We start from the raw sequence: 12,387 nt of genomic DNA, 5'->3' as shown, positions 1-12,387 counted from the left end.
TTTATGTTCGATGATATTTTTTGATCAGATGCGTAGTTCTCGAGATATATCAAGATATTTAAAAGTTCCGAAGCTGCACCAACATAATAGAGGTACAGAAACACCGTGGCCTCTTTCTTTGAGATAACTCTGCACTATTGCGAGCTGCAAATGCCACTTCCAGCTTAGCTGTGCAGAAGAAGAACAACAAGAAGAAGAAATATCTCGAAATATGTCCGTCAGGCCACTTCCCTTGAGATAAATCTGCAAATATCTCGGAAACGAAGCGAGCTATGGCAAAATGTTAAGAGACCTTTTTTGTAGAGAATAACGTTTCCTACAATTTACGTTCTATGATATTTTTTGATCAGAAGCGTAGTTTTCGAGATATATCGAGATATTTAAAAGTTCCGAAGACGCACCCACATAATAGAGATACAGAAACACCGTGGCCCCTTTCTTTGAGATAACTGTGCACTAGTGCGAGCCGCAAATGCCACTTCCAGCTTAGCTGTGCAGAAGAAGAACAACAAGAAGAAGAAATATCTCGAAATATGTCCGTCAGGCCCCTTCCCTTGAGATATATCTGCAAATATCTCGGAAACGAAGTGAGCTATGGCAAAATGTTAAGAGACCGTTTTTGTAGAGAATTAAGTTTCCTACTTTTTATGTTCTATGATATTTTTTGATCAGACGCGTAGTTCACGAGATATATCAAGATATTTAAAAGTTCCGAAGCCGCACCAACATAATAGAGATACAGAAACACCGTGGCCCCTTTCTTTGGGATAACTCTGCACTATTGCGAGCTGCAAATGCCACTTCCAGCTTAGCTGTGCAGAAGAAGAACAACAAGAAGAAGAAATATCTCGAAATATGTCCGTCAGGCCACTTCCCTTGAGATAAATCTGCAAATATCTCGGAAACGAAGCGAGCTATGGCAAAATGTTAAGAGACCTTTTTTGTAGAGAATTAAGTTTCCTACTTTTTATGTTCGATGATATTTTTTGATCAGATGCGTAGTTCTCGAGATATATCAAGATATTTAAAAGTTCCGAAGCTGCACCAACATAATAGAGGTACAGAAACACCGTGGCCTCTTTCTTTGAGATAACTCTGCACTATTGCGAGCTGCAAATGCCACTTCCAGCTTAGCTGTGCAGAAGAAGAACAACAAGAAGAAGAAATATCTCGAAATATGTCCGTCAGGCCCCTTCCCTTGAGATATATCTGCAAATATCTCGGAAACGAAGTGAGCTATGGCAAAATGTTAAGAGACCGTTTTTGTAGAGAATTAAGTTTCCTACTTTTTATGTTCTATGATATTTTTTGATCAGACGCGTAGTTCACGAGATATATCAAGATATTTAAAAGTTCCGAAGCCGCACCAACATAATAGAGATACAGAAACACCGTGGCCCCTTTCTTTGGGATAACTCTGCACTATTGCGAGCTGCAAATGCCACTTCCAGCTTAGCTGTGCAGAAGAAGAACAACAAGAAGAAGAAATATCTCGAAATATGTCCGTCAGGCCACTTCCCTTGAGATAAATCTGCAAATATCTCGGAAACGAAGCGAGCTATGGCAAAATGTTCAGAGACCTTTTTTGTAGAGAATTAAGTTTCCTACTTTTTATGTTCGATGATATTTTTTGATCAGATGCGTAGTTCTCGAGATATATCAAGATATTTAAAAGTTCCGAAGCTGCACCAACATAATAGAGATACAGAAACACCGTGGCCTCTTTCTTTGAGATAACTCTGCACTATTGCGAGCTGCAAATGCCACTTCCAGCTTAGCTGTGCAGAAGAAGAACAACAAGAAGAAGAAATATCTCGAAATATGTCCGTCAGGCCAGTTCCTTTGAGTTGAATCTGCAAATATCTCGGAAACGAAGCGAGCTATGGCAAAATGTTAAGAGACGTTTTTCGTAGAGAATTATGTTTCCTACAATTTATGTTCTATGATATTTTTTGATCAGAAGCGTAGTTTTCGAGATATATCGAGATATTTAAAAGTTCCGAAGCCGCACCAACATAATAGGGATACAGAAACACCGTGGCCCCTTTCTTTGAGATAACTCTGCACTAGTGCGAGCCGCAAATGCCACTTCCAGCTTAGCTGTGCAGAAGAAGAACAACAAGAAGAAGAAATATCTCGAAATATGTCCGTCAGGCCCCTTCCCTTGAGATAAATCTGCAAATATCTCGGAAACGAAGCGAGCTATGGCAAAATGTTAAGAGACGTTTTTTGTAGAGAATTATGTGTCCTACAATTTATGTTCTATGATATTTTTTGATCAGAAGCGTAGTTTTCGCGATATATCGAGATATTTAAAAGTTCCGAAGCCGCACCAACATAATAGAGATACAGAAACACCGTGGCCCCTCTCTTTGAGATAACTCTGCACTATTGCGAGCTGCAAATGCCACTTCCAGCTTAGCTGTGCAGAAGAAGAACAACAAGAAGAAGAAACATCTCGAAATATGTCCGTCAGGCCCCTTCCCTTGAGATAAATCTGCAAATATCTCGGAAACGAAGCGAGCTATGGCAAAATGTTAAGAGACCTTTTTTGTAGACAATCATGTTTCCTACAATTTATGTTCTATGATATTTTTTGATCAGAAGCGTAGTTTTCGAGATATATCGAGATATTTAAAAGTTCCGAAGCCGCACCAACATAATAGAGATACAGAAACACCGTGGCCCCTTTCATTGAGATAACTCTGCACTAGTGCGAGCCGCAAATGCCACTTCCAGCTTAGCTGTGCAGAAGAAGAACAACAAGAAGAAGAAATATCTCGAAATATGTCCGTCAGGCCCCTTCCCTTGAGATAAATCTGCAAATATCTCGGAAACGAAGAGAGCTATGGCAAAATGTTGAGAGACCTTTTTGGTAGAGAATTAAGTTTCCTACTTTTCATGTTCTATGATATTTTTCGATCAGATGCGTAGTTCTCGAGATATATCAAGATATTTAAAAGTTCCGAAGCCGCACCAACATAATAGAGATACAGAAACACCGTGGCCCCTTTCTTTGAGATAACTCTGCACTATTGCGAGCTGCAAATGCCACTTCCAGCTTAGCTGTGCAGAAGAAGAACAACAAGAAGAAGAAATATCTCGAAATATGTCCGTCAGGCCCCTTCCCTTGAGATAAATATGCAAATATCTCGGAAACGAAGCGAGCTATGGCAAAATGTTAAGAGACCTTTTTTGTAGAGAATTAAGTTACCTACTTTTTATGTTCTATGATATTTTTCGATCAGAGGCGTAGTTCTCGAGATATATCAAGATATTTAAAAGTTCCGAAGCCGCACCAACATAATAGAGATACAGAAACACCGTGGCCCCTTTCTTTGAGATAACTCTGCACTAGTGCGAGCCGCAAATGCCACTTCCAGCTTAGCTGTGCAGAAGAAGAACAACAAGAAGAAGAAATATCTCGAAATATGTCCGTCAGGCCCCTTCCCTTGAGATAAATCTGCAAATATCTCGGAAACGAAGCGAGCTATGGCAAAATGTTAAGAGACCTTTTTTGTAGAGAATTAAGTTTCCTACTTTTTATGTTCTATGATATTTTTTGATCAGATGCGTAGTTCTCGAGATATATCAAGATATTTAAAAGTTCCGAAGCCGCACCAACATAATAGAGATACAGAAACACCGTGGCCCCTTTCTTTGAGATAACTGTGCACTAGTGCGAGCCGCAAATGCCACTTCCAGCTTAGCTGTGCAGAAGAAGAACAACAAGAAGAAGAAATATCTCGAAATATGTCCGTCAGGCCCCTTCCCTTGAGATAAATCTGCAAATATCTCGGAAACGAAGCGAGCTATGGCAAAATGTTAAGAGACCTTTTTTGTAGAGAATTAAGTTTCCTACTTTTTATGTTCTATGATATTTTTTGATCAGATGCTTAGTTCTCGAGATATATCAAGATATTTAAAAGTTCCGAAGCCGCACCAACATAATAGAGATACAGAAACACCGTGGCCCCTTTCTGTGAGATAACTCTGCAATATTGCGAGCTGCAAATGCCACTTCCAGCTTAGCTGTGCAGAGGAAGAACAACAAGAAGAAGAAATATCTCGAAATATGTCCGTCAGGCCAGTTCCTTTGAGCTGAATCTGCAAATATCTCGGAAACGAAGCGAGCTATGGCAAAATGTTAAGAGACCTTTTTTGTAGAGAATTAAGTTTCCTACTTTTTATGTTCGATGATATTTTTTGATCAGATGCGTAGTTCTCGAGATATATCAAGATATTTAAAAGTTCCGAAGCTGCACCAACATAATAGAGGTACAGAAACACCGTGGCCTCTCTCTTTGAGATAACTCTGCACTATTGCGAGCTGCAAATGCCACTTCGAGCTTAGCTGTGCAGAAGAAGAACAACAAGAAGAAGAAATATCTCGAAATATGTCCGTCAGACCCCTTCCCTTGAGATGAATATGCAAATATCTCGGAAACGAAGCGAGCTATGGCAAAATGTTAAGAGACCTTTTTTGTAGAGAATTAAGTTTGCTACTTTTTATGTTCTATGATATTTTTTGATCAGATACGTAGTTCTCGAGATATATCAAGATATTTAAAAGTTCCGAAGCCGCACCAACATAATAGAGATACAGAAACACCGTGGCCCCTTTCTTTGAGATAACTCTGCACTAGTGCGAGCCGCAAATGCCACTTCCAGCTTAGCTGTGCAGAGGAAGAACAACAAGAAGATGAAATATCTCGAAATATGTCCGTCAGGCCAGTTCCTTTGTGCTGAATCTGCAAATATCTCGGAAACGAAGCGAGCTATGGCAAAATGTTAAGAGACGTTTTTTGTAGAGAGTTATGTTTCCTACAATTTATGTTCTATGATATTTTTTGATCAGAAGCGTAGTTTTCGAGATATATCGAGATATTTAAAAGTTCCGAAGACGCACCAACCTAATAGAGATACAGAAACACCGTGGCCCCTTTCTTTGAGATAACTGTGCACTAGTGCGAGCCGCAAATGCCACTTCCAGCTTAGCTGTGCAGAAGAAGAACAACAAGAAGAAGAAATATCTCGAAATATGTCCGTTAGGCCCCTTCCCTTGAGATAAATCTGCAAATATCTCGGAAACGAAGCGAGCTATGGCAAAATGTTAAGAGACCTTTTTTGTAGAGAATTAAGTTTCCTACTTTTTATGTTCTATGATATTTTTTGATCAGATGCGTAGTTCTCGAGATATATCAAGATATTTAAAAGTTCCGAAGCCGCACCAACATAATAGAGATACAGAAACACCGTGGCCCCTTTCTTTGAGATAACTCTGCACTATTGCGAGCTGCAAATGCCACTTCCAGCTTAGCTGTGCAGAAGAAGAACAACAAGAAGAAGAAATATCTCGAAATATGTCCGTCAGGCCCCATCCCTTGAGATAAATCTGCAAATATCTCGGAAACGAAGAGAGCTATGGCAAAATGTTAAGAGACCTTTTTTGTAGAGAATTAAGTTTCCTACTTTTCATGTTCTATGATATTTTTTGATCAGATGCGTTGTTCTCGAGATATATCAAGATATTTAAAAGTTCCGAACCCGCACCAACATAATAGAGATACAGAAACACCGTGGCCCCTTTCTTTGAGATAACTCTGCACTATTGCGAGCTGTAAATGCCACTTCCAGCTTAGCTGTGCAGAAGAAGAACAACAAGAAGAAGAAATATCTCGAAATATGTGCGTCAGGCCCCTTCCCTTGAGATATATCTGCAAATATCTCGGAAACGAAGCGAGCTATGGCAAAATGTTGAGAGACCTTTTTTGTAGAGAATTATGCTTCCTACAATTTATGTTGTATGATATTTTTTGATCAGAAGCGTAGTTTTCGAGATATATCGAGATATTTAAAAGTTCCGAAGCCGCACCAACATAATAGAGATACAGAAACACCGTGGCCCCTTTCGTTGAGATAACTCTGCACTAGTGCGAGCCGCAAATGCCACTTCCAGCTTAGCTGTGCACAAGAAGAACAACAAGAAGAAGAAATATCTCGAAATATGTCCGTCAGGCCAATTCCCTTGAGATAAATCTGCAAATATCTCGGAAACGAAGCGAGCTATGGCAAAATGTTAAGAGACCTTTTTTGTAGAGAATTAAGTTTCCTGCTTTTTATGTTCTATGATATTTTTCGATCAGAGGCGTAGTTCTCGAGATATATCAAGATATTTAAAAGTTCCGAAGCCGCACCAACATAATAGAGATACAGAAACACCGCGGCCCCTTTCTTTGGGATAACTCTGCACTATTATGAGCTGCAAATGCCACTTCCAGCTTAGCTGTGCAGAAGAAGAACAACAAGAAGAAGAAATATCTCGAAATATGTCCGTCAGGCCACTTCCCTTGAGATAAATCTGCAAATATCTCGGAAACGAAGCGAGCTATGGCAAAATGTTAAGAGACCTTTTTTGTAGAGAATTATGTTTCCTACTTTTTATGTTCGATGATATTTTTTGATCAGATGCGTAGTTCTCGAGATATATCAAGATATTTAAAAGTTCCGAAGCTGCACCAACATAATAGAGGTACAGAAACACCGTGGCCTCTTTCTTTGAGATAACTCAGCACTATTGCGAGCTGCAAATGCCACTTCGAGCTTAGCTGTGCAGAAGAAGAACAACAAGAAGAAGAAATATCTCGAAATATGTCCGTCAGACCCCTTCCCTTGAGATGAATCTGCAAATATCTCGGAAATGAAGCGAGCTATGGCAAAATGTTAAGAGACCTTTTTTGTAGAGAATAATGTTTCCTACAATTTACGTTCTATGATATTTTTTGATCAGAAGCGTAGTTCTCGAGATATATCAAGATATTTAAAAGTTCCGAAGCCGCACCAACATAATAGAGATACAGAAACACCGTGGCCCCTTTCTTTGAGATAACTCTGCACTAGTGCGAGCCGCAAATGCCATTTCCAGCTTAGCTGTGCAGAAGAAGAACAACAAGAAGAAGAAATATCACGAAATATGTCCGTCAGGCCCCTTCCCTTGAGATAAATCTGCAAATATCTCGGAAACGAAGCGAGCTATGGCAAAATGTTAAGAGACGTTTTTTGTAGAGAATTATGTGTCCTACAATTTATGTTCTATGATATTTTTTGATCAGAAGCGTAGTTTTCGCGATATATCGAGATATTTAAAAGTTCCGAAGCCGCACCAACATAATAGAGATACAGAAACACCGTGGCCCCTCTCTTTGAGATAACTCTGCACTATTGCGAGCTGCAAATGCCACTTCCAGCTTAGCTGTGCAGAAGAAGAACAACAAGAAGAAGAAACATCTCGAAATATGTCCGTCAGGCCCCTTCCCTTGAGATAAATCTGCAAATATCTCGGAAACGAAGCGAGCTATGGCAAAATGTTTAGAGACCTTTCTTGTAGAGAATTAAGTTTCCTACTTTTTATGTAGTATGATATTTTTTGATCAGATGCGTAGTTCTCGAGATATATCAAGATATTTAAAAGTTCCGAAGCCGCACCAACATAATAGAGATACAGAAACACCGTGGCCCCTTTCTTTGAGATAACTCTGCACTATTGCGCGCTGCAAATGCCACTACCAACTTAGCTGTGCAGAAGAAGAACAACAAGAAGAAGAAATATCTCGAAATATGTCCGTCAGGCCCCTTCCCTTGAGATAAATCTGCAAATATCTCGGAAACGAAGCGAGCTATGGCAAAATGTTAAGAGACCTTTTTTGTAGAGAATTAAGTTTCCTACTTTTCATGTTCTATGATATTTTTTGATCCGATGCGTAGTTCTCGAGATATATCAAGATATTTAAAAGTTCCGAAGCCGCACCAACATAATAGAGATACAGAAACACCGTGGCCCCTTTCTTTGAGATAACTCTGCACTATTGCGAGCTGGAAATGCCACTTCCAGTTTAGCTGTGCAGAAGAAGAACAACAAGAAGAAGAAATATCTCGAAATATGTCCATCAGGACCCTTCCCTTGAGATAAATCTGCAAATATCTCGGAAACGAAGCGAGCTATGGCAAAATCTTAAGAGACCTTTTTTGTAGAGAATTATGTTTCCTACAATTTAGGTTCTATGATATTTTTTGATCAGAAGCGTAGTTTTCGAGATATATCGAGATATTTAAAAGTTCCGAAGCCGCACCAACATAATAGAGATACAGAAACACCGTGGCCCCTTTCATTGAGATAACTCGGCACTAGTGCGAGCCGCAAATGCCACTTCCAGCTTAGCTGTGCAGAAGAAGAACAACAAGAAGAAGAAATATCTCGAAATATGTCCGTCAGGCCCCTTCCCTTGAGATAAATCTGCAAATATCTCGGAAACGAAGAGAGCTATGGCAAAATGTTGAGAGACCTTTTTGGTAGAGAATTAAGTTTCCTACTTTTCATGTTCTATGATATTTTTCGATCAGATGCGTAGTTCTCGAGATATATCAAGATATTTAAAAGTTCCGAAGCCGCACCAACATAATAGAGATACAGAAACACCGTGGCCCCTTTCTTTGAGATAACTCTGCACTATTGCGAGCTGCAAATGCCACTTCCAGCTTAGCTGTGCAGAAGAAGAACAACAAGAAGAAGAAATATCTCGAAATATGTCCGTCAGGCCCCTTCCCTTGAGATAAATCTGCAAATATCTCGGAAACGAAGCGAGCTATGGCAAAATGTTAAGAGACCTTTTTTGTAGACAATCATGTTTCCTACAATTTATGTTCTATGATATTTTTTGATCAGAAGCGTAGTTTTCGAGATATATCGAGATATTTAAAAGTTCCGAAGCCGCACCAACATAATAGAGATACAGAAACACCGTGGCCCCTTTCTTTGGGATAACTCTGCACTATTGCGAGCTGCAAATGCCACTTCCAGCTTAGCTGTGCAGAAGAAGAACAACAAGAAGAAGAAATATCTCGAAATATGTCCGTCAGGCCACTTCCCTGGAGATAAATCTGCAAATATCTCGGAAACGAAGCGAGCTATGGCAAAATGTTAAGAGACCTTTTTTGTAGAGAATTAAGTTTCCTACTTTTTATGTTCTATGATATTTTTCGATCAGAGGCGTAGTTCTCGAGATATATCAAGATATTTAAAAGTTCCGAAGCCGCACCAACATAATAGAGATACAGAAACACCGTGGCCCCTTTCTTTGAGATATCTCTGCACTATTGCGAGCTGCAAATGCCACTTCCAGCTTAGCTGTGCAGAAGATGAACAACAAGAAGAAGAAATATCTCGAAATATGTCCGTGACGCCCCTTCCCTTGAGATAAATCTGCAAATATCTCGGAAACCAAGCGAGCTATGGCAAAATGTTAAGAGACCTTATTTGTAGAGAATTAAGTTTCCTACTTTTTATGTTCTATGATATTTTTAGATCAGATGCGTAGTTCTCGAGATATATCAAGATATTTAAAAGTTCCGAAACCGCACCAACATAATAGAGATACAGAAACACCGTGGCCCCTTTCTTTGAGATAACTCTGCACTAGTGCGAGCCGCAAATGCCACTTCCAGCTTAGCTGTGCAGAAGAAGAACAACAAGAAGAAGAAATATCTCGAAGTATGTCCGTTAGGCCCCTTCCCTTGAGATATATCTGCAAATATCTCGGAAACGAAGCGAGCTATGGCAAAATCTTAAGAGACCTTTTTTGTAGAGAATTATGTTTCCTACAATTTAGGTTCTATGATATTTTTTGATCAGAAGCGTAGTTTTCGAGATATATCGAGATATTTAAAAGTTCCGAAGCCGCACCAACATAATAGAGATACAGAAACACCGTGGCCCCTTTCATTGAGATAACTCTGCACTAGTGCGAGCCGCAAATGCCACTTCCAGCTTAGCTGTGCAGAAGAAGAACAACAAGAAGAAGAAATATCTCGAAATATGTCCGTCAGGCCCCTTCCCTTGAGATAAATCTGCAAATATCTCGGAAACGAAGAGAGCTATGGCAAAATGTTGAGAGACCTTTTTGGTAGAGAATTAAGTTTCCTACTTTTCATGTTCTATGATATTTTTCGATCAGATGCGTAGTTCTCGAGATATATCAAGATATTTAAAAGTTCCGAAGCCGCACCAACATAATAGAGATACAGAAACACCGTGGCCCCTTTCTTTGAGATAACTCTGCACTATTGCGAGCTGCAAATGCCACTTCCAGCTTAGCTGTGCAGAAGAAGAACAACAAGAAGAAGAAATATCTCGAAATATGTCCGTCAGGCCCCTTCCCTTGAGATAAATATGCAAATATCTCGGAAACGAAGCGAGCTATGGCAAAATGTTAAGAGACCTTTTTTGTAGAGAATTAAGTTACCTACTTTTTATGTTCTATGATATTTTTCGATCAGAGGCGTAGTTCTCGAGATATATCAAGATATTTAAAAGTTCCGAAGCCGCACCAACATAATAGAGATACAGAAACACCGTGGCCCCTTTCTTTGAGATAACTCTGCACTAGTGCGAGCCGCAAATGCCACTTCCAGCTTAGCTGTGCAGAAGAAGAACAACAAGAAGAAGAAATATCTCGAAATATGTCCGTCAGGCCCCTTCCCTTGAGATAAATCTGCAAATATCTCGGAAACGAAGCGAGCTATGGCAAAATGTTAAGAGACCTTTTTTGTAGAGAATTAAGTTTCCTACTTTTTATGTTCTATGATATTTTTTGATCAGATGCGTAGTTCTCGAGATATATCAAGATATTTAAAAGTTCCGAAGCCGCACCAACATAATAGAGATACAGAAACACCGTGGCCCCTTTCTTTGAGATAACTCTGCACTAGTGCGAGCCGCAAATGCCACTTCCAGCTTAGCTGTGCAGAAGAAGAACAACAAGAAGAAGAAATATCTCGAAATATGTCCCTCAGGCCCCTTCCCTTGAGATAAATCTGCAAATATCTCGGAAACGAAGCGAGCTATGGCAAAATGTTAAGAGACCTTTTTTGTAGAGAATTAAGTTTCCTACTTTTTATGTTCTATGATATTTTTTGATCAGATGCTTAGTTCTCGAGATATATCAAGATATTTAAAAGTTCCGAAGCCGCACCAACATAATAGAGATACAGAAACACCGTGGCCCCTTTCTGTGAGATAACTCTGCAATATTGCGAGCTGCAAATGCCACTTCCAGCTTAGCTGTGCAGAGGAAGAACAACAAGAAGAAGAAATATCTCGAAATATGTCCGTCAGGCCAGTTCCTTTGAGCTGAATCTGCAAATATCTCGGAAACGAAGCGAGCTATGGCAAAATGTTAAGAGACCTTTTTTGTAGAGAATTAAGTTTCCTACTTTTTATGTTCGATGATATTTTTTGATCAGATGCGTAGTTCTCGAGATATATCAAGATGTTTAAAAGTTCCGAAGCTGCACCAACATAATAGAGGTACAGAAACACCGTGGCCTCTCTCTTTGAGATAACTCTGCACTATTGCGAGCTGCAAATGCCACTTCGAGCTTAGCTGTGCAGAAGAAGAACAACAAGAAGAAGAAATATCTCGAAATATGTCCGTCAGACCCCTTCCCTTGAGATGAATATGCAAATATCTCGGAAACGAAGCGAGCTATGGCAAAATGTTAAGAGACCTTTTTTGTAGAGAATTAAGTTTGCTACTTTTTATGTTCTATGATATTTTTTGATCAGATACGTAGTTCTCGAGATATATCAAGATATTTAAAAGTTCCGAAGCCGCACCAACATAATAGGGATACAGAAACACCGTGGCCCCTTTCTTTGAGATAACTCTGCACTAGTGCGAGCCGCAAATGCCACTTCCAGCTTAGCTGTGCAGAGGAAGAACAACAAGAAGAAGAAATATCTCGAAATATGTCCGTCAGGCCAGTTCCTTTGTGCTGAATCTGCAAATATCTCGGAAACGAAGCGAGCTATGGCAAAATGTTAAGAGACGTTTTTTGTAGAGAGTTATGTTTCCTACAATTTATGTTCTATGATATTTTTTGATCAGAAGCGTAGTTTTCGAGATATATCGAGATATTTAAAAGTTCCGAAGACGCACCAACCTAATAGAGATACAGAAACACCGTGGCCCCTTTCTTTGAGATAACTGTGCACTAGTGCGAGCCGCAAATGCCACTTCCAGCTTAGCTGTGCAGAAGAAGAACAACAAGAAGAAGAAATATCTCGAAATATGTCCGTTAGGCCCCTTCCCTTGAGATAAATCTGCAAATATCTCGGAAACGAAGCGAGCTATGGCAAAATGTTAAGAGACCTTTTTTGTAGAGAATTAAGTTTCCTACTTTTTATGTTCTATGATATTTTTTGATCAGATGCGTAGTTCTCGAGATATATCAAGATATTTAAAAGTTCCGAAGCCGCACCAACATAATAGAGATACAGAAACACCGTGGCCCCTTTCTTTGAGATAACTCTGCACTATTGCGAGCTGCAAA

The sequence above is a fragment of the Osmia lignaria genome, unplaced genomic scaffold, assembly GCF_051020975.1.
Source record: "Osmia lignaria lignaria isolate PbOS001 unplaced genomic scaffold, iyOsmLign1 scaffold0006, whole genome shotgun sequence".
NCBI classification, from domain to species: domain Eukaryota; kingdom Metazoa; phylum Arthropoda; class Insecta; order Hymenoptera; family Megachilidae; genus Osmia; species Osmia lignaria.
The sequence above is the reverse complement of the archived record's forward strand: the minus strand, read 5'-3'. Positions refer to the sequence as shown.